Source organism: Sminthopsis crassicaudata, chromosome 1 (assembly GCF_048593235.1).
Source record: "Sminthopsis crassicaudata isolate SCR6 chromosome 1, ASM4859323v1, whole genome shotgun sequence".
Taxonomy (NCBI): Eukaryota; Metazoa; Chordata; class Mammalia; order Dasyuromorphia; family Dasyuridae; genus Sminthopsis; species Sminthopsis crassicaudata.
The window spans coordinates 597,967,251-597,994,880 of NC_133617.1; the positions used below are offsets into that span (position 1 = coordinate 597,967,251).

The following is a 27,630-nucleotide window of genomic DNA, read 5'->3' on the forward strand; positions in this document are numbered from 1 at the left end:
AGTTCTATGTGGAGGACTCCCAAGTTTGTGTCTCTATCACAGTCAGGAAGACATGTGCTGGGCAAAACTTGGTTGTGTGATTTCAGGGCTATGTACTGAATGTTTCAGTGTGACAAGAATCAGACTCCAAGGTACAAGGCAGGTGCTGATCTGCATTGATAGAGAGTTTGTCTCCTGTGCCTGGAATGGCCTCCTTTCACTTCTTAGAGTCCCTAATATTCTTCAAAATTCGGTATAAATGCTTTCCCTCCTACCCCATAGCTGTTGTTGCTTTCTTTCACAAATTAACTTGTATTTATTTGAAGTGCAATTATTGGTAGTATTGTTATTTGTCCTTCATTCCCAAAGAGGACTGATGATATCAGGAGGGCAACATCTTGACTTGCAAATTAATTGGATTTAAGTGAGTCAGAGATGGGCAAAATCATCCACCTCTCTCTTCCAGAGTCACTAGTGTTTAGTGGCAAGATATAAGTGGACATGGCTTTGGATACAGTGATCCCTCAATTCCTATGACACACAATTTGTATCATTCATTTTGTACTTATAGCACAAAATCTTTTATTTCAAATAATTGAATCTGTCTTATTTCCTTTGCTGCAATTTTTTACATTTTTTTCTTTTTAATTTATTTTTAATACACATTGTTTTATGAATCATGTTGGGAGAGTAAAAATCAGAGCCAAAGGGAAAAATCATGGAAGAGGGAAAAAAAAAAAAAACAGAAAAAAAAGTGACCATAGCATGTGTTGGTTTACATTCAGTCTCCTTAATTCTTTTTCTGGATGCAGATGATATTTTATGTAAAAAGTCTATTGGAATTGCTTTGTATCACTGAATCACTGAGAAGAATCATAGATAATCATTAAACATTCTTACTGTTATTGTGAACAATTTATTTCTGTTTTGCTCAGCATCAGTTTGTGAAACTATTTCCAGGCCTTTCTAAAATTAGCTTGTTCATTATTTTTTTTAATAGAACAGTAATATTCCATTATCTTTATATACCATAAATTGTTCAGCCATTCCCCAACTGAGGGGCATCTACTTATTTTCCACTTCTTTGTCACCACGAAAAGAGCTGCTATAAACATTTTACCCATGTGAGTCCTTTTCTATTTCCTTGGAATCCAGACCTAATAATGGCACTACTGAGTCAAAGAGTATGCACAGTTCTATAGCCCTTTGGGCAAAGTTTCAGATTGCTTTCCAGAATGATTGGATTGCTTCACAATTCCAGCAACAATTCATTAGTGTCCCTGTTTTCCCACAGTCCCTCCAACATTTATCATTGTCTTTTCTTATCATCTTATCCAATCTAATACATACAAGATAGTATCTCAGAGTTGTTTTAATTTGTATTTTTCTAATCTATAGTGACTTAGAGAATTTTTATAGGATTTTAAATGGCTTTAATTTTCATATCCTTTGATCACTTATTAATTAGGGAATTATTTGTATTCTTATAAATTTGACATAGTTCTTTATATATTTTAGAAATGAGACCTTCATCAGAAACACTGGTTATGAAGATTTTTTCCCCACCTTTGTACTTCTCTTTTAATCATTTTTCTGTTGGTTTTGTTTGTGCAAAAACTTTTTAATTTAATGGAATCAAAGTTGTCTATTTTGCCTTTCATAATGTTCTCTAGTTCTTCTTTGGTCATAAATTCCTTTCATCTCTAAAGATCTAATAGATAAATTATCCTTTGCTCTCCGAATTTGTTTATGGTGTCATCCTTTATGTCCAAATTATATACCCATTTTGACCTTATTTTGATATGGGGAGTGAGATGTAGGTCTATGCCAAATCTCTGACATATTATTTTCCAGTTTTCCCAGTAATTTTTGTCAAATAGTGAGTTCTTATTCCAGAGGCTAGAGCTTGGGGGCTTATAAAATATTAAATAACTATAGGCCTTGATTATTGTGTTATGTGTATCTATTCAAGTCCACTGGTCCACCACTCTTTTTTTTTTTTCAGCCAGTACCAAATAGTTTTGATGATGGCTGCTTTATAATATAGTTTTAAGTTTGATACTGCTAAACCACCATCCTTTGTGTTATTTTTCTCTAATTCTTTTGATATTCTTGACCTTATGTTCTTCCAGATGATTATTGTTATTGGTTTTTTTCTAGTTGTATAAAATAATTTTCTGGTAGTTTGATTGGTATGTCACTGAACAAGTAGATCAATTTAGGCAGAATTGTCATTTTTATTATATTAGGTCATCTTCCCCATGAGCAATTGATATTTTTCCAATTGTTTAGTTCTGACTTTATTTTTGTGAGAAGTGTCTTGTAATTATTTTCATATAGTTCTTGGGTTTGCCTTGTCAGTTAAACCCAGGAATACTTTATTTTGTCTATATTTATTTAAAATGGAATTTCTCTTTCTATCTCTTGTTGATGGGCTTTGTCAATAATATATAGAAATGCTGATGATTTGTGTGGGTTTATTTATATCCTCCAACTTTGATAAATCTGTCAATTGCTTCAAGTAGGTTTTTGCATGATTTTCTAGAATTTTTTATGTATATCATCATATCATCAACAAAGAGTTATGGTTTTATTTCCTCATTGCCTATTCTAATTCCTTTAATTTATTTTTCTTTTCTAATTGCTAAAGCCAACATTTCTAGCACAATATTGAATAATGGTGATGATAATGGGCATCCTTGTTTCACCCTGGATGTTACTGGGAATGCATCCATTCTCTCTCTATTACAAATAGTACTTGCTGTTGGTTTTAGATAGATACTGCTTATTATTTTAAGGAAAGTTCTCTTTAACCCTATGCTTTCTAGTGTTTTTAGTAGAAATGGGTGCTTTATCCCTCAATTCATATAGCACTTATTTTGATTCAGTCATTTTGCAGTTATAGCATAAAATATTTTAGATAATTGAATCTGTCTTATCTCCTTTGTTGTATTTTGAGCTATTTATGTAGTATTTAGGATATAATTGTTGTGTTCCTGGTTTCTTGGTATGACATGCCTTCTAAGGAAAGGAGTATTGTTTCAAACAGTATACTCATATACGCAGTTCCAGACTGAGTCAGAGACCCAGATCTCAGCTCTTCTTAATTCCTAGTTGTTATTACAAAATGGTAGCACCAGACCAGTCTTTCCTATAAGCTCCTACATGTTTATCTTTTACCTTCACATACTACCTTGGTGTGTTAATGATTATAAGTATTCAGCAAATATTTTTAGAGGAAATAGTGAAAGTACAAACAAGACCAACATGAGATTGTTGTAATTCTAGGTTCTTAAAAGTTAGTGATCATAATACTGTTATGCTAAAGGATAAAAGCTATTTTTCATATGCCTTTTTCCTGTTTACTCCAGAGACAGCTTTTAGGCTTTATTCTTAATTGAAGAGACAGGAAATCATGATTTTATGACTTTCTGTGTTAGGCACAAATGACACATTAGTTCAAATAGATATTAGTAATTACAGAAGCATTTTCTTGAATTTTAATGTTTTTCTCTTTTCCCACTAGCAATAGTAACCATTGAATTGATCTAGGCTATGGTCAAGCCTTCCATTCACAGTTATGATAACTTCATTTGCAAGTCATTATGTGTATGGCTCAAGGAAACTCAGCAACTAGCTTCCTGAACCTGTTTACTAATAAACACTTCAGTGTACTTAACACCCATTTCTCTAATGTGTTGTTTTGTACAATAGCTGGAAAAAAGCAATGAAAGCCAAGACTGCTTCTTCCCTATTAAAGAACAACAAAACATTTAGGGGATACCGGGAGAAAAATAAAGCTCTGAGCTCCTAACGCTCAGAAAGTGGGAGTTCTTTTTCCCATTGTTCTCCAGAAATCCAAGAGTCATCCTTATAGTATAGTTTCCTAATGCCCCCCCAGCAGGGCACAAATGCTCCAACATACCCTTTCAGGATTCTGTTTGCTGATTTGGGCAGCCAAGTTATATGTGCAGAGACTTAAGGCTAGTTTTGATGTGAACTTTAAAATGAGCCTACTCTCTTCCCTTATCAGGCTATTATCAGCCTTAACTAAGTCCCAGAATGTCCTGTTTGTATAAAGTAATGTAAAGATGAAACTCTTAATCAGATTTCATTGTTCATCCTGCCAAACCCTGACCATCTTTAACAACCTTTAAGATCTTAATTAGAACATCTTTAGATAGGTGTCAGTTCAGGGCAACTAGATGAAGTCCTTCTGGATCTTACTTGATCCATCCCTCTGAGCTATAGAACTTCTCTCTTTGTAATTTGTGATAGAGCCTAACTTCATTTCTTTAGATTGTTAGTATCTAAACAAATCTCTTTTATGCTGTTTTTATAATATTCTTTAAAATTATTTTCTCCCAAATATATTGCTTTTCCAAATCTATTTCAATTTGCCACTCCTGGTGCCTATTTTACCTCATCATCAGTTCTTCATCTCATGTCTGTCACATTATCATTCAGACTATCTGTTTTTCTCAAGATTTCCTTTTTTTTTTTTTTTAATCTTAAAAAGTTAATGGACCACTTCACTATTGGTATTAATGACCCAAAATAATGGTTGGTCATAAGCTGTGTTCCTTTTGCAATGGTAGGTTTATCTGTACACAACAAAGCAACTTTTCTTTAGGAAGTCATGTGGTAACCCCAGCACTGAAGATGCAGACCAAAAAACTTGGCTGCAAATCTTGGTTCTTTGATTTACTGCTCATGAAACTTTGGGCAAGTTATTTAATTTCTCTCAGACTCACTTTTTTATATTTTCTAAAATGAGAAACCCGTCCAACCTTAAACTAAGAGCCCTATTTTGAGCTTCCTTCAAATTAAACTATTTTTCTTTTATCTGTTTATTTCCCTGTCTCTTTGAGATCTTGAACACAAGTTCATTTCTATCAAAGACCAAGTCTCCCTTCAAAGATTCTTTCTAAAACAATAATCCAGGATTTTTTATGCCCTTAGTATTAGAATATTTGGACATCAATGGCATGGAGTGTCTCTGTAATTCCATTTGATTACTGTAATGTTCTGTTGTCTCCAGAGACTGCTGATCGCTCTCTGGGAGGAGATCTGCTGTCTCAACTCAATCTCTCGGCCAGATTCTTCTTCCTATAGAGAGCTGCCAACTCTGACCTAGAGTAGAGCCTCCTCCTCCTCCAGAGTGCCGCCCTCTTTTATCCTCCCAGAGAATGGGCTTGGGATAACTCAAGGGCTTATGGAAAGATTACTTCTACCAATGAACTTGCTCCTTTTCAACATTAAGCTCCTCCCCAGAAGTTCAAAGGGGTAAAACTCCCTTTAAAGGCCAGAACTAGAGAACTGTTAAGTACCGATTTAGCACTTAGTAAGAACCTAATATCTCATTATCTCATTAGCACTTAGTAAGAACCTAACAGATTACCTAATATTCTACTTTATGTTTGCCTAAATCCCTGCTAACTCAAGACTGGGCTCAGCTATATTTTCCTTATAATTCCCAGCCAACATCTTGTCAACTGACTTGGTACTCAATCCAGAAATAACTTCGTTGGTGATATAGCACTTTTACCTCTGAAGAATCCCTCTCTGGAATCCCACTTTCTTCAGTTGATCACCAGCCATGCTTCCCTTTTAGGTGTCTTGTCCCAGAATACCTCCTCACTACCCAGTTCCCTCCTCTTTCCACTCACTATCTTTCAGCCCTATAGCTTTCCAAACTATGATAACTCTTTCCACATATTCCTTTCTGTTAAAAAACAAACAAACAAACAAACAAAACCACACTAAATTCTTTCAGCATAGTGACAGTTGTTTGCTTTTTTTGGATCCCAGACCTTATAAAGGTGCTTGGAACACAGCAAGTATTTAATCAACTCTTTTTCATTAATTCTTTCTTTCTTTCAATCTGAAATAAGTTTTGTTACTATTACTGAGTTTGGGATATATGAGGATTCTTGGTTCTTATTGGTAATTGTATCAGCTGCCTATTTGTTTGTTTGAAACAAAATAGCATTAAGCAGGGATTAGCAACATTTTGCTAAAATGGAGAAACATGTGGGAATATAGTGTCTAGAATGCTACATTCACACAACACAGATGTACAGCAGGTGTTTCCCTAGGCAGAATATTGCCTAGTGGATAGAGAGCCAGCTTTATAGCCAGGAAAACTTGTGTCCAGAGCATTACTATAGAATTCACTATCTCTCAGTGTCTCAAGTTCACAGACTACAAATTGTGAGGCAGGAATGGATATGCATTGACTGAAGGACTTCTCCACATCATTAAATTTGTTAAGTCTATTCCAACAAAACTCAACAGAAACAAAACCTTGTTTATTATTTAGATCTTAAAATCGGATAGCATTACTATCACCATCCTTACCTCCTTCTCCTTTTAGATGGGACTGAGTTTGAACATCACAGGATGATGTTTGCATCAAGAAAGATAAAGTTGTTATTTAGATGTAAGCTCTGAGTTGCTAACCTGACCAACTCTTCCTGCTTTTGAAACTGCTATCTTGTCCAATATCTAACTTCTGATTTCTTATAGGGATCTTTCCATGGTAAATCAGCTTTTTGCCACACACTCTTTGGACCTTTGCCCAATATTTTGACCACCTGATTACTTGTGACCCAGCATCCTTCCTCCGTTACTCCCCACACATAGGCATAGCTACTTTGCACTTGCCTTTAGGGAATAGGTTCAACTATATATAGGATAGAAAGATTGCAGTAGAAGAAAATGAAGGCTGGAGTGGTAAAGTCCAAAATCACATGATTCATAATCATAAGATACAAAGACAAAATTCAAACTCATGTACTTTAACTCCAATGCTGACTTCACTAACATTTGACTACTTATGAGACTCCTATTAAGATTCCAAAAAGCAGAAGCTCATGATTCCAGTTTATAGATGATGGAACTGATTTAATTTGCATACCTCAGGTAAGTAGATGTTCCAGGAACTGTGTTTCCATCTTTAGTTGTGGGACTGCTTTGCAATTTCCAAATTGCCTGGAAAGGCATCCCCTTTTGGAATTTGCAGATATACAGTTGCTTATATACCTAGTGGAATAGCCTAGCAAGGCTGTTTAAATATTAATATCCCCAGGAGTCAGAGAGAATGCCCAAAGAAATTGAAGGGAGTTGTGCGGTATCTTGCAACACACATGGTTTAAAATGTGAATTGACTTTATCTTTGACTATGTTTTTCCATACACTGTATGGAATAATTAAATATAAACATGCAAGTAGACTATTCCTTAAAAAGGCAGATGCTCTTCAGGGAGGTGTTGGGTTTTTTCAAGGTGACTTTTATTACATGTTGAAACTCACAGCTCCTCCCAATGGGAGCAAATATCTAAATTCATGGGGGAATTCAATGGCAGAGTATAATTGAATAGATGTTTATTTCTCTATCCACTTACCAAAACTATGCCTCATGAAGAAAATGAAGTTACTACACACTGTAGAGTAAATTTGTGAAGAAATGATCAACATTGAATTGACTTGTTTAGTTAAGTTGTCATTTTTTAAAAAAATCTTTAAATGGTTATCTTATGCATAAATAAAAATTTATGTTTTTAAATTGGTATTTTGCCAGTTTTTGAGTCCTGGCATTAATAACTACCTTAAATCCTTTATGGAAGCAGCCTAAAAATAAATAATGCATTAATTATAAGATGACCATTAATATTTTATCTGAAAACTATTATTTTCTTATAAATATGTGATTTAAAATCTTTTATAAAGTCTTAACATCATTCTGTGTTAACGTTATAAAGTCTGTGACATTATTCTGGCTTAGAGGCATTTTTTTTCCCCCCAGAGAAACACATCTACAATTTTATAATGGAATTCAAAAGGAATTTAACATTTGATGTAAAGAAATTCCTTTTACAGCTACCTTATCAATCATCCATCTATCTCATAGATTGAGGAAATTCCTTTATGGAATTTTTCCCTTGGCATGTTGCTTTCGAATTGTTCTTCAGTCATGTTATATGTGTGTGTTTCCTTATCTTCGCTTATTGATTCCTCAAAGGTAGAGATGTTGTCTTTTAATTCTTTGGTCAACCCTGTGGAATAGTATAGTACTTTTTGCATAAGATTCCTTCAACAAATAGTTTTGGCTTAGAGCTACACATGAGCCAATATAACTGGCCATTGCTAATTTTTTTTTTTTTTGATCAAATTGTTCACTGAGGAAAAGCATCTACAGGAGGGCAAACAGCCTCATAGAAAACTCATTCTGAATCCAAAATGAGCATTAAGTTGTGTCATAGGAGTTTTATACTATATCTTTTCATTCTATATTAAGAAATCATGGGTGATGTCATGTACACATATAAATACATATATAGTAATAACTAATATTTATATAGTGATCTAAATCATGCAAAGATCTTTAAACATATGTCCTCAGATTCAACAATAATAGCAACAACAAATTTGTTTTTTTATTATAATTTTTTATTTACAAGATATATGCATAGGTAATTTTTCAGCATTGACAATTGCAAAACCTTTTGTTCCAACTTTTCCCCTCCTTCCTCCCATCCTTTCCCCGAGATGGCAGGTTGACCTTTGACTGTAAAAATGTTTTCCCAGTTTATTGCTTCCCTTCTAATCTTGTCTGCATTAGTTTTGTTTGTACAAAAACTTTTCAATTTGATATAATCAAATTTTTCTATTTTGTGATCAATAATGATCTCTAGTTCTTCTTTGGTCATAAATTCCTTCCTTCCTCTTTTACAGGTCTGAGAGGTAAATTATCCTATGTTCTTCTAATTTATTTATAATCTCATTCTTTATGCCTAGGCCATGAACCCATTTTGACCTTATCTTGGAATATGGTGTTAAGTGTGGGTCAATGCCTAGTTTCTGCTATACTAATTTCTAATTTTCCCAGCAATTTTTGTCCTTATCCCAAAAGTTCTTATCCCAAAAGCTGGGATCTTTGGGTTTGTCAAACACTAGATTATTGTTATGGGCTATTTGCAACAACAAACTTGTGATGTAGATGCTTTGATTATCCCTAATTTGCTCATGAGGAAACTAAGCCTGAAGTAAGTTAAATGTCTTAACAAGGATCACACACCTAAGAAGTGTATTGGACAGCATTTGAAATATAACTTCCTGCCTCCAGATACAGTATGTACACACACACACACACACACACACACACACACACACACACACACAGAGTATGTATTTACATGGATCTCTTTATAGGTGTGTCTTCTGTATTTGTCTATATCTATACATGATGAGTATATGTGTGTTATCTATGTATATATGTTTGTTTTTAGTAAGCCAAAGAAGAGGCTATTCCATTTTAAAGGAAAAGCTACTTGATTAAATAGCATTCAGGTAAATGTCACATATATGCATATGCTGTACACATGGTATATGCTTCTATAGTTCAAAAAAACCACTGGCATTAGAGCACATACATAGGATAAATGTAATTTGAAGGATAAGAATGACAAAAGTCACACATACAGAACATAATAAACACAACTGGCCAAGGGACAGATGTAGCCAGTGCAATTCACTCTCAGAGTTATGTCCCTACTGAAACCCTCTTCTCTTATGGTTCTTCGTGATTAAGAGATATTACCATCCAGGCAGCCAAAGAAGCCTACAGGCGTTGTTTGTCTTGTTAACTGCTTTTTCTCTGCCATAGCTGCCACTCCTTGAATTTAATCTACTCCTTAAATGAAAGCGAAAAAAATCCTTTTAATTCCTATCATTTCTCTGGTCTATACAAATCATTCCCAAGAGCTTCACCTGGCAAGAATGAAGGTGGATTTATATTATGTTTGATCTGTTTTCCTACTAGCAACAAAACTACTGACCCCCTTCCAAATATGTAGAGAAAATACTAGGCACAGAGAAAAATTGATGGAATCTAAAAGAATATAGGTTTATTATGTGCTGCATTGTTACTCCAATTTGGTGCTTCAACATATTTAGTTCTGCTATTATAGGCAAAACAACAACAACAACTATAGAACTTGTGAAGGGCGTAGGCCAACTTTCTTTGACAAAGGAAATTACTTTGGCCTGAAAATGTCTGCTAGCTGCGATTTATATTTTCCCTCAAATTCATAAAAATGACACATTTTTAAGGCTAAAGAATTTTTCTTCTGGTGGAAGCAGTCCCCATTAATGTGTGCTTAGATTTAGAGTATATGAATAATTGCAGAGATGAGATAACACATGTAGTTATACAGCTACAAACTTTTGCAGCATCTTAATTAAATTATTTTACCCCTAAAGTTATACCACTTCAAACCAAAATGGAAAACAATTAGGAGATATAACTAGAATTTAAGCATTTATCCATTTAAGATGTTTCAAATGTTTCAAGCCCATTGTTATATGACTCTCACCTCTTTGGTGAAGATCAATATGTTGTGCCTAAAAAGTGTGTTTTCACTAAATCTTAGCTCTTGAAAAGTTCTAAATGGATTTTATTTGAGATTCTCAGGGGGAAAATCTAATGGCTGAGGTGAAGTGGGGGGTAGGAGAAGATGGAAGCAAAATCAACATGAGATATTTAACTCAAAAATATTATTCTCCTAAAAACTAAGACAAAATCAAAACAAAATTTAAATGGAAGAATCTCTGAAATTGTAGAAGGGCTTTCTGCTTGCTGTTAGAGCTGCTCTGATACTCAATAGTCCTTTCTTTATTTGTTCAGTATTTATTATTGTTCATCTTGCCTTGAAACTAGAACCACTGGTACTTTCATAAATGAAATGAAAATTTGTTTAGTCATACTTCTGCATGCTGCTGCAGACATAGTCACTTTTTTTTTTCCAGAGACAGATTGTAAAATACCTCCATTCCCTCATCCAAAGCAATCAACTATCATCTCTCACAATACAAAGTTCAAGTGTGAGGTACATCTTTTTGCCAAAGTTCTTGAGAAATTAGGTGGGAGCCTGGTGAGGTACATAGTTATGCTACATAGAACCTAGGGACAGGAACTGCATGACTATGACTGGAACCTGTTCCTGTACTAGTAGTTTCCTAGATGATTGATTGGTGTATTGGATTTGATAAACTAGCCAGGTATGCTTTATACCTACTCTTACCTCTTCATTTTGCACAGAAGGAAACTGAGACCCAGAGAGGTGAATTAATGTTTCTAAGGTTACATTGCCAGTAGGTACAGCTAGGCTTTGAACCTAAATATTCTCTATAAATAATAGGTCTAACTTATTTATTATGTGTTCCCTATATATAACTATATTAATTGTTGGGAATTAAATTAAGTAATCCTTGCTCTCAAGGAGTTTGCATTTTACTCTACATATCTAGGGTTTGCTGTTATTGACTATTTTATTATGTGTCTGGGATATCCTTAGGTAGACTACAAATCATTCTGAGAAGCTTCTATTTGTCCTAAATTATTAGTTTGTCTGAAGTCCAGTACTTTCTTTTGCTTTATCTTGTATCTTTGACACTTAGCACAGTGCCTGGCATATAATAGATACTTAATGTTTACTGGCTGACTGACTATCAAGTTACTTGATAGATGGAAGTAAGTGTTGGGAATACCATGACTAGAATCAGAGTTTGTGTACAGAGCCTTACTTTGGCTGCATTGATGAGCATAATTCTTGTGGCAGTAGAAAAAAACATTTTCATATGGTAATGATATCTGTCCATCAGGCAATGGTGGCTGTGCCACTGAAAGCTCCAATTCAAAAGTAAAATAAAAAATAAAGATAAAAAAAATTGAAAAAAAAAAAAAGGAGTGCCTAGGGAATAAGAGGAATCAGTAGATATGGAAAATAAAAGTAACATTAAGATGTATATGCCTGTTGAGCTGAACCATTCTTTTCTTTCAGAAGCTCTGCCTCTTTTGCAGCAAATAAATGATTAATGTCTAGTATACTCATAGACTTGACACTCTCCCTTTGCTGTTTGCAGCCTATGTAACTAAGGTGAATCAGTCTTAATATGCTTAAGCAACATGAATTTTTCCATGATTACTCTGCATTTTCTCATGTTGCTGCCTGTCTGGCATGGAGAATGATGGAAGAATCACTAAAGCTTGGGATGCAGCCCAAGGCTTGACTATCTAGGTAGACTCTTAGATCAGAGAGGCATGGCTATGGTATATAGGTTAATTCATTGTAAGTGGGTTTGGGGGAAAATAATATCAATAGTAGACATTTACAAAGTGCTTCTTACATGGTATTTTCTCATTTGAGGTTCACACCAATACTACTACAAGTATCATTGTACTCATTTTATAGATGAGGAGGTCAGACATATTATGTGACTTATCCATAGTCACACAACTAGTAAAGGTTAGAGGAAGGATATAATTTCCAAGACAGTTCTAGGTCTAGTTGCAAATGGAATAGGCATATCATACCCTTGCTTCAATATGAGTAAGCAAATCTATATTATCTTAATTATAGTAGAATATGAAAAATATCTCTTAGTTACTGGAAGAATCCCCATGACATCCTTGTGAGGTAGTAGAATCTTCAGTGGTGGTAAACCATGAAGATCTCTTTGATCTGGTTTGTCGAAGTCCCTATGGCTAAATTAGGCTCATAAAAACTGTTCTTAAAGCCATGAAATGTCCTAAACTTGTCCAGGAATTAAATCCAGGAAATCACTATACTAAAGGCTGGCATATCACTAACTTCCCCTGATTTTAGGGTCATTATTTCTTTTCCATCAAGATCTGGAAACTTCCTTGGAATTAATAAGCTTATCCTGTAAGTCCAAGTATTGCTAGAATACCTTATTCTGGGTCTATAGTTCTAACCTCCTTCTGAAGGACTAGAAGCACACTGGTTACTTAATCACTGCCCTAAAATCAATAAATATTTATTAAGTGTCCACTCTAAATCAGATACTGTGCTAAATGCTAGGGAAACAAAAGAGACAAAAGATCGTCCCTGCCCTCACTTTACAATCTAATGGGGAGATATCATGTAAACAAATATTCACAAAATAAGCTATATAAAGTATAAGTAGTAAATAAGACAATTCTCTATTATAAGTCACCAAATAACTGCTAAGTAGCTTGGTAGTGGGAGTTTGCACATTGTTTCCAGGCCCAGTTTGTTAAAGGAAAGATTTGGTTTTATTCTGGGACATTCACAGGAAGATTTGGAAGATTTCCTAATTTGTGGCACAATTGAGAGCCTGCATATCAAGAATATTCTTTATGGTAGCAGTAAAAACCCATTTCTACCATACTACTCTTTTAGGTTTCAAGAGACTTATCAAGTCATATAAACATTCTAGGTAAGGTAGTGTTTTCCTTATTGTTTTCCTCTTTTATCTCCATATTGGAAGACAGCCTGAAGCAGTAGAAAAGAATCAGAGAGTATGAAACCAAAGTTCCACTCTATCCCCTCCCTAAGACTAGACAAATCATTTAATTTCTTTGAACTTCATTTCTTCGACCCTAAAATGAGGAGGATGGACTACATGATAAGGGTTTTATCAATTCCAAATCTATATATCTAAAACATCTGAAACAATATCATCTTTATGGATTAGAAAGGCAGATCTACAGAAAAAATTTGCTATTTTCTAACTTTGTATTCTCTGAAATCAGGTTTTATTTCAGCTATGAACCCACTGAGCAGTTTCATCTGTAAAAGGAGTGAGTTAGACTTGATGATCTATGTTCCCTAAACTTAGGATTCTTTAATTACCAAGCATGTGATTTTGCATGTAGTTGTTATGTGATAAATGAATTAATGAATTTCTTTAAAGTATCTAGTTGTTGAATCCCTATCTGATATTCTCTGCTTTCCTGGTCTCAACTCACTCAACTCACTGTTCTACAAATCTTATGGTGCAGCTTCTTCTTCTTCTTTTTTTTTTTTTAACCATTGCTAACAAAATATAAGCTGGACAGTTCCATTGTATGATTCGCATATTATTCTTGTAGAATATTTATTTTCACACTAGGCACATCAACTAGATGAAATCCAGTTAAAGAATTCAACTCAAAACATTTACAATTAAATTCATTAATCAGAGCAGTTTACAACCATTCCACATGTGGACTGTAAACTTCATAAATATTCATGTAGCAAGAAGCTACACACTCCCATTTCCTAGCCATATACTTTCAATGTTAACCATTATGCTTTAGTCAGAAGGCATGCAGCATTTCTATCTTCTGGGCTCTTTCCTTCTTTTGAGTGTTTTTTGAATATCATCAAAATGAACTCTGAGATTTTCCTATTTCCATATGTTCTTCATTCCCCTAAGCCTTTCTCACTCACTTTACATGCCATGGTGCTAATTAGCACTTGCACCTGAGCTCAATAAACAAAGTACTAATCAAACCAAGTCAAGCTGTCTACATAGTGAAGAAAAAAAAAATGTTTATGGATATTCTACTCCAAGATTTTCAGTTACTAAATAATAGCCATTTAATTGTCTGATTTCTTTCATTCTGCTTTCATTTTCATGCATTTTCCTTATTTTCTTTGCAATAGGATACTTTCATTATCTGTATCTAAATGCCCAAATTAAAGCAGTGTTTTTTTTTTTTTTTTTCCGCAATGTTGAGTTCTGCTTAATTTGTTTTTAAACAATGGCAACATTTTAATAATTTGGTTTTCCTTTGACAAACTATAATTTCTCCATAGTGTTAGTTACTCCTATTACTTGTCCATGTGACAAATATAATTCTTAGGAAAGTATAGATGGCCAGCCTGGGCATTCACTGTAGTGCAGCAAAAGATCAGGAAGAAAAGTTATAGGACACCAGAGTAATAATTAACTACTACTCTTCTAAGTAGTATGGTGCTGTTACTGTTTGATTGTTTTTCAATAATATCCAACTTTTTGTGACCCAATTTGTTGTTGTTGTTTTTGTAAAGATACTGAAGTGGTTTACCATTTTCTTTTACAACTCATTTTACAAATGAAAAAATTGAGTAAACAGGGCTAAATAACTTGTCCAGGGTCACACAAAATGTCTGAGGTTTGATATGAACTGAGGAAGGTAAGTCTTCTCAACTTCAGGGCCAATACTCTATCTACTATACCACTTAGCTGACTTCACAACTAATAAAACCTTGTCAAATCAAATATTACATATCCCCATAACTACATAATTAATTAACTGAATTTTTACATGTATTTTATATCCTAGATTTGTAGTTAATGCTACCATCCAGCTTATCACTTAATGCAAAGATTTCTTCAGCTACCTCAGCAACTATTTCCACTCACAGCTTGTGAGTAACTATGAACTTCCTGCCTAGTAAGGTAGCCCATGCCATGATTGAGCAGTTTCATTGCTACACAATTTTTTTTTCTCCTGCCTACCCATAATCTGCCTCCTTATAATATTGTTTTATTATTGCTTGATCCACCCTCCCCAACAATATAAAAAGTCAATTTCCTTTTAAAATAGTCTGAAAATGGTTATAATGGCCTTCAAGAAGAAAACCCTCATTAAAAACTCTCTCTATGGCATGGCTTTTAAGTCATTCTTTTCCCCTCTTCTGTATTCACTCTAGTTTGGCAATGTGGTGCCAAGAATAATGAAACACAAATGTGATGCATTTCTGTACAATTTCCATTCTTTTTCTTCTCCCTCTCTCCTCCTCTTCCTTTTCCTTTCCTTCTCTGACCTCACCCAAACATTTCGTTAGTGTAAGTTTTCCAGCATTAAAATCTGCCAATAGTTATTTAGACAGTAATGATTCATTGTCAAGAGTTCTGGATTTGGAAAGAGGAAACTTGAATTCTCTTCCTTAGTGCTTTTTAAAGTCACTGAGTCTCTCTAGTTGTTAGTCTGTTCATCTGTAAAATTAAGAGGTTGAATTAGATGACCTCTAAGATTTCTTCTAGTTTTAAATTTGTGATTTTATCAAAAACAACTCATCTGTAACTTATAGTTTTAGAGATTTGCCTAGGCCACTAACATTTATTGACTTTCCAAGAATCACATACCTAGTATGAATCAAAGGTATGATTTTAGCCTAAGTCCTTCTGGCTCTCTAAGCATTATACCATGCTGACACTAATTCCCATTCCACTCCTATTAGATATATTAGCTTTAAAAATTAATTGCATCATACTAATAGGTCATGTTCGGCTAAAAATACACATTTTTAAAAATGTCAATTGATGTCACATCAGGCCTTTTTCATCCTTTACTGGTATGATTCACTCTTTGAATCTTTGTGTTTCTCTTCCCAGAGATATCATAGATGACAGATGGAGATCCCAGTAGGAATCTGGAAGACTTGGATTTAAGGTCTGCCCCTGACACTTGCTAGCCTTATGACAATGGGCAAGATAATTAACCTCTCAGTGCCCCCCAAGCAACAGACTGGTTCTTAAGGATTTAAGATACAGACCATTGGCAGATCTGCATGAGTGAAAGGTGTGTCCATACCAAGGGGTTTCTATGTAGATGAAATCATAGATCTGGAACAAATTAAATTCACCTCATTTTTGCTGCAGCATTACTGCCTGTTTGGATGATTTTGAAGTTTGATTTTTAGACTTGTATAGTAGCCATCCCTCCTGAATTCCCATTTGTGACATTTGAATTTATAAATTCAAGTCCCTGATAAAAACAATGAACAACTTCAGACATAAATGAAAACAATGTTCTATGAACCCAGAGACCTTCTGAATCAAAGTCTAGGCCTCTTTCTAAAAATCATCACACTTCCTTCTCATTAGATTTGTGAGTTCCTTGAAAGCAGAGATTGTCTTTTCCTTTTCCTTGTATACCTTCTTAAAACAGCTACTAGATATTCTGCAAATTAACACAAAACCATTAGTGAAAAAAATTTAATATAGGTGTCTAAAAAGCTATTGTTCTGCTTTTGGTGATTTAATTCAATAGAATACCAATTATTCACTTCAAAATCTTATACTTAAGAATATCATTGTGAAATGAATTGCCTTGATTAAGACATATGTGTATGTATATATATATATATATATATTTTATTTCTATGTATATGTGTGTATGTGTATATATAGATAATATATATATGTGTGTGTGTGTAAACTTATATTAAATAACTTAGTAATTACTTCATAAAGAGAAGTGACATTATTTTGACATACCAACCTTTTATCCACATTGACTCATTGATTAAAATATTCTTTTCTGAATGCTCACAAAATTTTAAGTAGATTATTGCAGAATTTCATCATTAATTGTATTGAATTTATAGATCACTGGTTTTGAGAAAACATCATTTTCCTCATTTTGAAAATCAGGATTGTATTTGTGTAACTTTATTCTTTTTAGGTCTTTGTTCTCCTCCTTAACAGTGGCCCCATAAAAGATTATCAGGAATGGCTCAAAGGTCACAAATGCAACCTCTTCTAGGGTTAAAAGTGATCTCTGTATATATTCAAAGATTGAATTTATTTGAAACACTTTATTTTTCTCCTACTCATCTCACATAACAATCTCCTTATATTCCTAAGTGTAGTCTTTCTATTTCAAAAACTATTTTCTTATAATTGCATTATATGAGTGTATATGTATAAATGTGGATCTAGATGTGGGTATATATGTAAATATACATATGTATGTATGTACTTATGAAAAGACTTTTGAATTTTTTCTTTAACACTTTTCAAAGATGGCAATTCTTTCTGAGTTCATGTAATCCTACATAAACTTTGTGAGATTATTAGCATAGGGGTCCTTTGTTAATTTCCAGATGAGAAAAAAGAAGCTCAGTAAGATTAATTTACACAAGCACTGTTATACACAAAATATCATGAAGGCCCAGCTCTAGAGCCCATTCTTGTGATTGTTCATCTAGCTCTTTCCATAGTCCCTTCTGCCTTTATCTAGGAGAATATCCAGAATCCAGGAGTGTATTCTTGGCATTTATTTGTTTTAAGGGTTGTAAAGCACCTCACATACATTTTATTAATTGATCCTCATTAGAGCCCTAGGTGGGGGGGGGGGGGAATCACATGTTTTATTCTCACCTTTTTATAGAAGAGGAAACAGAGAAATTAACTGACTTTCTCATCTTTATATACCTAAGGCATGCCATCAATGGGATTTGAACCTAAAAATCTTCTGACCCCAAGTTTATTGTGCTTTCCATATCACCAGAGTGCCTCTCACTGTCAAACCAGTCTCTGGTTCCCATTCAATTGTGAACTCTTTGAGGACAGAGATTGTATTTTGCTCTTTTTTTTTTTTTTGGTTCAAATCCCCAGCATTTAGCAGAGTACCTAACACATAGGTACTACTCAATAAATGCTAATCACTTAACTGATTGATTGACCTACTAGCACAAAAAGGATTCAGTGGAAGTCTACAAATTTGTGAAAACTTCCTGTAAATTTCAGCAACTCTGGAAATGCCCCCAAATGGAGCAAGATTCATCTGAAATTTAGTTAACACTTGTGGGCCTAGGATTATAGGTACTAAGGACAGAAAAAGAGGAAGAGGGAGAAGAAGGAAAGGTAAAAGGAGATGGAGAGAGAAAGGGGGAGGAGGAGAGAAGGAGAGGAGAGAGGAGGAAAGAGGAAGAGAGAGGAGGGAGGAAGAACACATGCAAATAACTTTTATACTAGGATCAGAGTTTTTCATTCCTGTTTGAATTTATTTTTCTTGTTACCTGTTTAATCACCTAGCTCCTCACTGCTTAGACCTATTCCTTGTGCCTGATGATCCCATGATGCTATTAATCTCCTTTTCTCCTTTAGGCAAAGTCCAAGGACTTGACCAGACTCTTGGTTTTCCTTATTGTATCTTCCAGATCTCTCTTGATTAGAACTATACAAGCCCTTGCCAATGTTATTTTATTGTTTCCCAGGTACCAGTCAGGCAGGTACTGAGTTCTAGATATAATTCTCTTCAGAATCACTGTGAGACTAGCCAAGCCTCTGGGGAAAGTATAATTCTCAGTTTCCTTATTGATAAAATTGGATTCAGGAATTCTTTTCTTCATGGGGCTATAACACAAAGTACAGGGTGCTAAAAAATTAAAATGTAATATAATCCTTTTTAAAATATATTATGTTATATAGTTTTATAGCAGAGAAAAGAGCATATTTAAATTTATAATGATTAGATTAAATAAGAAAATATTTATATGTCAAATTATTAAAATACAGAATATTAAAATAATAAAAAATACTAAATCCAAGCGTGGTCCTCTATACCATATTGCTGAGAGAGAGATAAAGAAGAGAAGGAAAAAGAAATGGAGAGAGAAATGGAGAGGGGAAGGAGGGAGGGAGAGAGAGAGAGACAATAATGATAAAGCTGTGTATGACCTTGACCTGTTCTGAACTTTATTTGAAATAGTTTGAGCTTCATAATGTAATCATAAGCTATATATTTTGATTTCTTTAAAAAATAAATGATATTCAGTTTTTTTATTATCTGACTAACCATCACATTGTATCCCACTGTTAATATTATTAAACTTGCAAATTATACTTCTCTTCCCCTTTGTAACTCTCCTTTCACCTAATGAAAGTTATTTTGCTCCTAAATGGCAAACTTGCACATATGTTTAAAATTTGGGGATATTGTTTAATATATAAAATCAATTTTATTCACATGTAATATATATTTTAGTTGAAGATGGCTTTCATAAAAAAAAAAAAAAAAAAGGTTTGTTATTTTGCTACTACTACTCCCCACTTCCATCTTAGAAATGGTGTAGTGTACAGAAATAGCAAGTGAGAACTCATGGGTCTTTTTGTTAGTCTGGTAAAACCTATAGACCCTTTCTCTGAATAAAGTTTTCAAATGTGTAAAATTAAACACGTAGGAATACAAAGGAAAACAATTACATTAGAAGACAATTAACATTTATTTTAAGTTCAAGTATTCCAAATTAAGAAGCCCAGCTCTAATGTTTGTTTATTTGTTTGTTTGTTTGTTTTATTGCCTCTAGAATAAAATCAAATGTCTTTTTTTGATATTAAAAACTCTTCACAATCTGGACCCAGTTTATTTTTTTATAGATTTTTTTCACCTTATTCTGTATCATGCAAAACTGGAGTAATTTCTGTTCCTCAAACACAATATTCTACATCTCTCACCTGTGCTTTTGCATATACTTTGAATGCTCTCTTTAACCCTCTGCCTCTACAAATCTCTCATTCCATTCAAGGTTCAGCCTTGGTATGATCTCCCAAATGAAATCTTTTCTGAGCTCCCCCACTTGTTAATTGACCCCTTAAATTACTTTGTATCTGTTTTGCATATTTTTCATGTTTATTTATCTATCAAATATGTTGTAGCCACCAAGGAGAACTTAAGCTTGCTGTTTGTTGTTGGTTGTGTCCTTTGTACCTAGTACAATTCCTTGTAAAAGAGAGGTGCTTAATAAAGGATCACTGAATTCATTTGAATTAGTGTTCTGTGAATTATGATAACCTAGAAGAGAAAATGCCTATTAAAAGTCATATTTAATCCTAGGAATACTCAGCAACTTTATAGGACACAGAGTATGAGATATGATAGCACTTTGTAGTATATTTTCAAAATGAAAATGGTAACAGTAAAAACTAGCATTTATATTGTTTTTTCATATTTGCAAAGTATTATGCACACAAACATATATCTATATACATATATACACATATGCACTCACTTGATATTTACAATAATCCTGTGGGGTAGGTACTTTTATCACCCCTATTTCACAGATGAGGAAGCTGAGACTGAGAGAAAATTATCTTTCTTGAGGACAGTCTAAATCTGAATAAGGCCAAAAAATGTTAGAATATATCTTCAGTGAAACAAGAAGCATACATTTCATACTTTTCAAACCTTGCCTTGGTAGCACAAATGCTTTGCCTGGTTTTATAAGTGATTTTGATATAATATAAAAAATAATATTTAGTATGCAAAACATAAATTAAGTGACAGATTCTTTACTTAAAATCTTCCCTTATAAATTCTAGAACTTGTTTTTGAATAACTTTCTCTTCAATGCCAAAACTCAAAAATAACTACAGAAATAGTACAGAGAAAAATCCAACAATTCATATATTTATCAGTTTTATATATATAAATGGTGTATATGTATAAATGTTTGTAGTATGCATATATATACACACACACACAGTGAGATCGGGATGAACAATCATGATATCATTGATATTAGGAAATCCTATTGTGGGTGTATCTTCATATTGAGATTTAAATACACTTTTTTCCTAAATCCAAACTTGGTCTTCTATACCATATTGCTGAAAGGGGGGAGGGAAGGGAAAGAGGAAGAGAGGGGGAAGATGGGAGGAGAGAGAGCAAAAGACAGAAAGAGAGAGAGAGCAAAAGACAGACAGAGAGAGAGAGAGAGAGAGAGAGAGAGAGAGAGAGAGAGAGAGAGAGAGAGAGAGAGAGAGAGAGAAGGGGGGAAACAGGGAGGGAGAGAAAAAAGATAATGATAAAGAAAGTTAGAGATTCAGAATAATAACTCACATTACATAATTTGTGAAAAATCCACATACCCAAAGGACCTCTACTCTCAATAATCTTATTAGCCCCTCCATGATTTCTCTTCCAGTATAATTCTTCTATATAATTTTCAATAAATATTCTAGAAGATTTACTCAAACATTCAGAAAACATTTTAATGACTTTTGCTATCTCAAGAGTACAGATTCTTGTTGCATGACTGCATCATTTTCCTTTCTGGTTTTTGTGTTCTTGATATTATCAATTGTGCTGCTTCTCAAAATCTAGTCATCAGTAATATGCTACAGTCTACTTATACCCATTGGCTTATGAGTCACATGCAATTTTGATTCTTCTGATATGTTCTTGTCCGTGACTCAAAACCATCATAGCATTACTGAAAATATATTGATGTTTTAAAATGGAATTTTGCTGAGCTTGGAACCATTAAAATGACTACACAATTCTTCAAATGCAATATAAGCCTCTTTTCTTACTAATGTTTCTTGGCCCAGCCAGTTGATCAGCAGAAGTGTTTAGCTGACATATACAAGCATGTACATCCATATACATAGACATGTATACATATATATATGTATATATATATATATATATATATATATATATATATATATATATATATATATACACACACACACAGCACACATTATGTGTATGTGTTTATGTATATGGATTAACTCAACCAACTGCATATCATAAACTTGGTATTTTATCCATTTTGTTTTCCTTCTGTGAATGGCTAATGCAATATTCTTCAAATTACTATTGTTTTTGCAGAGGAAGCTTTAAACTCTTCTGATGTTAAATAGTAGTACTAATTGTCATTTGCAAATAAGGGAATTTAGAAAACCTTGCTATTGGTAAAGATACTTTCTTCTTTGGAGGCCTTTTATTAGACATTTCTTTGTAACACTGATAAATCTGATAGGTTTGCATATGTCTTCTTCGGTTATGCCTCATTTAATGTCAGTAGTCATTTGATCATTGAACAAAGTTATCTATATATCATAAATTTTCTATAGGTTAGGATATTTATGGGATTTGTTGTGGGAGGAAAGCCTTTAAGACTGCATTTTATGCTACCAAGCCAAACATACCTAAAAAGAACCAAGAATCAAGAAACACTGGCATGTTATATTCTTTGTATTCTCAATCAGTCTGTGTGATTATAAAGATGTAGACTTCTAAAGGAAAGTTAATTGCCAAAGTTTACCTATTCTTTTCTCATGTTGTCATCAAGACCATTCTCATCAAAATTTTATGGAGATGAGAAGTAGACATATGGGTCACTTGTAGCTGATGGTTTTTCATCTGGCTCTTCAGGAGAGGGAGAGAAACATAAAAATACAATACCGTCTGTGATCTTTTCATTCTTTGAGTGAAAATTGATTCCTCAGTGCCTTTAAAAATTTCATTTTCTCTAGTACCAATTCCTTCTATATGCATCAGGGCAACTCCAGTTGTTCTTCATCTTATATGCCATTATAGCTCCTTATAGTACATCAGATACTAAAGAGGTAGAGTGCAAATGTGGTGTTTCCAATATCATTGATGGTGAGACTTTATGTACAAATGTCAGCAAGTCTGTTCTATTTTATGTTTATTTTCCTCTCTCTGGTTCTACCTAGTAATGTTGTGGGGATAATCCTGCTTTGTAGATCTCAAGCCAAGGAAGCTTGCTACAATTCATTTTCTTCTCATCTATTTTTCACTGTTTTATGAAGCAGCAATAATTATAACCTTCCATGTTCCTTCTACATGATGCTTTAGAATCAGCCCATAAACTCTTATTCTCTCTTCATTGCCAAGTCTTACAACTTGGGAAGGAGATTCAATGTTGGCTGATTTGGGTTCTTTTGACCTGCCTATCATAGCAGCTCTGCATCTCTAAAGTAGAAATGATAGGGAAACTTTGATTTAGTCATCTATTTAGCCTATAACTTATTAAACAGTTTCATTTTTGTGCCTTTTGTTAATTTGGAATTTAACCTTTGTTCTAACTAGTCATTGCTTTTATTGATCCCCATAAAACTGATTCTGGCATGACTCATGTCTCTTTTCTGTCTTTTCTTTTCCATCATGATAGTACTTCATTTCCTTAAAGATACAATTTAATGTTGTATAGTGTGATTTAGTTCAGAATGTATTTAGCATCTTCTAATTCCCTTCCATATTAAAGAATATAAAATGCACATGTCCTACACATCTCTGAAGGCTTTCACTTCTTGATATCAAGACATGTTTCAGCTTAATGTTCAAGATATTCCTCTGAAACCTCTGTACTGAATTTGCCGACTATGTCAACATATTCCTTCACAAGATACCTCTATTTTATCCTTTGTTATAGGATTGGTAAAGGTTAAGTAATATAATCTTGACATAATCAGTCAACCAAACAAAAATGTAAGTGTTTGCCATGTGCCAGCAACTCTGCCAAATATTTGGGGATATGTGACAAAAAACAAAAATGAAATAATCCCCCCAAAAAAAATCCTAATCAATCCTTTCTATCAAGGAGCTTATATTCTGAAGGGGGAGAGAATAATTAAGTATATGTCTAAATATATTGAGAATTAATATAAAGATGATAAATACAAAATTGTTAAATGCAAGATAATTATAAGGAGAGCACTGACAGTTGGAAAGCTCAGAAAAGCTTCTGTGAAAAACAATGAAACTCAATCTTGAATGGAGAAAGGGATTCTGTGAACAGGAACTACAGTCAGGTATGTAAGACAGCCACTACAAATAAAAATAGACAGGAAAGGGAGTGACATGTGTGAAAAACCGAAAGAAGGTCAGCTGAGCTGAATGATAGGATAAAAAAGGGGAAAATATTATATAGAAAAGTTGGAAAGATGATTTGGAGCCAGATTGTGAAGAGCTCTAAAAGCCAAACAAAGTTATTGTTTAATCCTAGAGAGAAGAGGGAGATTCTGAAGTAGCATAATCAGATCTGTACAAAGGAAAATAACCCTAATATGGAGTTATTCTGGGATGAATTTTGAGACAAGATTTATTAAGAAGTGTTAAAAAGAATCTAGGCAAGAAATAAAGAGAGGTTAAGCTGAACTCACATAAGACTATGTGAGGAGAGACAAGTGATCTTAAAAAGTGTTTGCTACAGTCATGCTTTCTGATTCACTTCCATTAGAATGTAAGTTCCTTGAGACAGGGATTATTTTTATTTCTTTGTCTCCTGTCTAAGTATAGTACTGGGAAAATAGTGTTCAAGAAATACATGTTGAAGCAAGGTGACTCAGGCCAGTTCCAATGATCTTGTGATGGAGAGAGTCATCTGCATCCAGAAAGAGGACTATGGGGACTGAGTGTTTTCACTTTTTTGTTGTTGTTTGCTTGTATTTTTGTTTTCTTTATCATTTTTCCTTTTTAATATGATTTTTCTTGTGCAGCATGATAACTGAGAAATTATGTATAGAAGAATTATGCATGTTTAACATATATTGCATTACTTGATGTCTAGGAGAAGGATTGGGGGGAAGGAGGGAGAAAAAAATTTGAAACACAAGATTTTGCAAGGGTGAATGTTGAAAATTATCTGTTCATGTGTTTTGAAAATAAAAAGCTTTAAAATTAAAAAAGGAAATGCTTGTTGGTTAATTGATCTCTGAGAACTAAGATGATTTTTTTATTTAGAATAAGCAATGTAATTTTCCTTGTACAGCTCTCTGGTACAGAGTCTATTATTGATGGTATTGGTGGTGATTCTTCATTTTTCAAATAGGACCAATGACATTACAAGATGATATTTTTTACTTGTCCCTGAATTGGGTTTAAGTAGACAAGATCTATACATTCAAACTAGCTGGGGGAGTGGGGATAGGGGGTTGATGGAGAAGGGGTTGGGGTGGCAGGCTGAAGAGGGAAAGAAATCCCTAATTCAAATATATTGAATCTTGTCTCAGCTCAGATTCTATTGAAAACTAGTTATCAGCCTATTATCTAACTGGTTTCAATCAGTAGCTTAAATAAATTTAACATTGACCATATAAAGATTGGTATTAAATTCTATGTGCAGCTAGGTGGCAGGATAGTGTGTCAGACCTAAAATCAGGAAGACTTACCTTGTGAATTCAAATCTGGACTCAGACACCTCTTAGCTGTGTGACAGCTGGGCAAGTCACTTAACCCTGTTTGCCTCTGTTCTTTATCTGTAAAATAAACTGGAGAAGAAAACTCAATATCTTTTCCAAGAAAACCCCCAATAGTTTTCAAAAAGAGTCAGACATGACTAAAACAACTGAACAGCAACAAAAAATTTAAGTTCTATGCCAAAGGGATGTAATATTCATTCATATTTCTCAAGAAACTCAGGATATCTGGAGCATCTGTCCCATCACTAGACACATCTTTGAAAAAAATCCATGTCATCAATATAAGCCCAAAATTAGTCATGTCTTTCTACATTTTAGCAAAGGGTTTGCATAAATCAAACATTGTGTGGATAATATTAACTGGTCGGCTGAAAAAAAAAAAAAAGATAAAGTATAACATGTCTCCTTAATAAGAAGAAATAGCAGATACAAAGTAGATGTGAAGTTTCAGGAACATGAATCTTTTCCTGGGATTGTTAATGGCAGTTTTCATCAAAGTTTCATTCAAAGCATTTAAGTTTCAAAAAGCAATATTCTTCCAGGCCCAGTTGGAAAATAATTTCTCTTTTCAAATGGCGATCGTTCTGACATGGGAGATTTTATCAACACTGTATTTATTTTTTATTCCTCTTAGGAGAGAGTGAATTTAAAGAAGTCAGTGTAGCAACTTGTCAGACAAATGTTTGTAAAATTTTCAAAATATTTTTTCTCTTTTATGTAGCTTTGAATTGGAATAGAGGTTATACAAAAGAAAACAGGGAAATATGACACATTCGCAACTAGTGAAATTAGAAAACAGTCCATGCATCATGATTTCTTATTATACTAGGCTTGGGCCACAAATCACTTTGTGAATGAGAAGATAAAAGCAGATTTCTTTTTTTAATCAGAGCCAAAATGATAATAGTAACCAAACCTTATTTAATAGTTAAGGTTTAAAAACTCTTTGTGTGTGTACACACACCCACACACACCCACACACACATATTTTGATTTGATCCTCAAAACAAATCCTCTGTGGCTGACGCTGTTATTATCACCAGTTCACACATGAGGAAATTGAAGCTGACCAAGTTTGAATAACTTGCCCAAGATCTCTCAGCCAAAAAGGGTCTAAGATAGGATTTGAACTTGTCTTTCTAAATCCAAAGTAAGTCCCTTCTATACGACACTACTTCTCTGCCTCCTATAGTATCTGGGTTCAAGATATGATGTTGAGTAAATAATTTTAGCCTCTCTACCAGGTAACTCTCTAAAATTTTAAGTTGAAAAGAAGATAGCAATTTATATTGCTAGAGGAAATCCCTCAAATTAGTAACTATTAGTACTTCCTTAAATGGTTAGATAATCTTTTGGAGGCAATCAGATTAAGTTACTTGCCCAGGATCACCCAACTTTTAAGTATCTGAGGCAAGATTTGAATTCAGGTACTCCTGATTCCAAGTTCAGTACTCTATCCACTGAACTACCTAGCTGGCCTTAGATGATATTAAAAAAACCAACCAACCAACCAACCAAACAAACAAACAAACAAAAAACATTTTAAACATTTTAAAATTATGTTTAAAATTGAATCTTTAATAGTGTATACGTATTCATTGGGTTTTATTAGAAATCTGTGAAAGACAATACAGAGAATAAAGGGAAATATTTTTAATAATATCTCTTCTATGTCAGATACTGTGCCATTTATTTTATAAATATAATCACATTTATTTCTCATCTGAGGTTGATGACTTTGTTCAATTGTGACAATTTCCGTTTTCTTTCTCTATGGCTTTCACCAACACTGGTGAGTCACATATGGTAAAAGGCAGAAATATGCTTGGGCTCATTTAGTTTGAATAAACTTGAAATGGTGGAAAGAACTTTGGTTCTGAAGTGTTATATTCTAAGATTAACTACTGGTAAGGGCAAAGAATCAGAAAGAAAAATGAATCTTTTTGAAAATTATCCCCTAGAATTTGAGGGACCTAGTTCTTTGGCTCAAATACCGTAGGGAACTATTTTTAAAAATGGTTAAACTACTAAATGGAACTAAGATCTGAATTCTTGAACTTAAAAACTCTTGTAGTTATCCAAGTGACAATTCTCAATATTGATATTACCCAA

At 33.7% G+C, this 27,630-nt stretch overlaps 1 protein-coding gene and 1 long non-coding RNA gene across 7 annotated transcripts in view; one reads left to right on the forward strand and one right to left on the reverse strand.

Annotated features, from left to right (window-relative positions):
* Positions 1-27,630, forward strand: part of PDE4D (phosphodiesterase 4D) — a 1,915,283-nt gene that overhangs the window by 775,754 nt on the left and 1,111,899 nt on the right. The gene's annotated exons all lie outside the window — the stretch shown is intronic.
* Positions 19,767-27,630, reverse strand: part of LOC141551139 (uncharacterized) — a 33,070-nt gene continuing 25,206 nt past the window's right edge. The window contains exons 4-5 of the long non-coding RNA XR_012484791.1: positions 25,489-25,587; positions 19,767-21,174 (exon numbers count right to left, since the gene is read on the reverse strand). This is a non-coding gene — a long non-coding RNA (uncharacterized LOC141551139). The remainder of the gene's footprint in view (positions 21,175-25,488; positions 25,588-27,630) is intronic.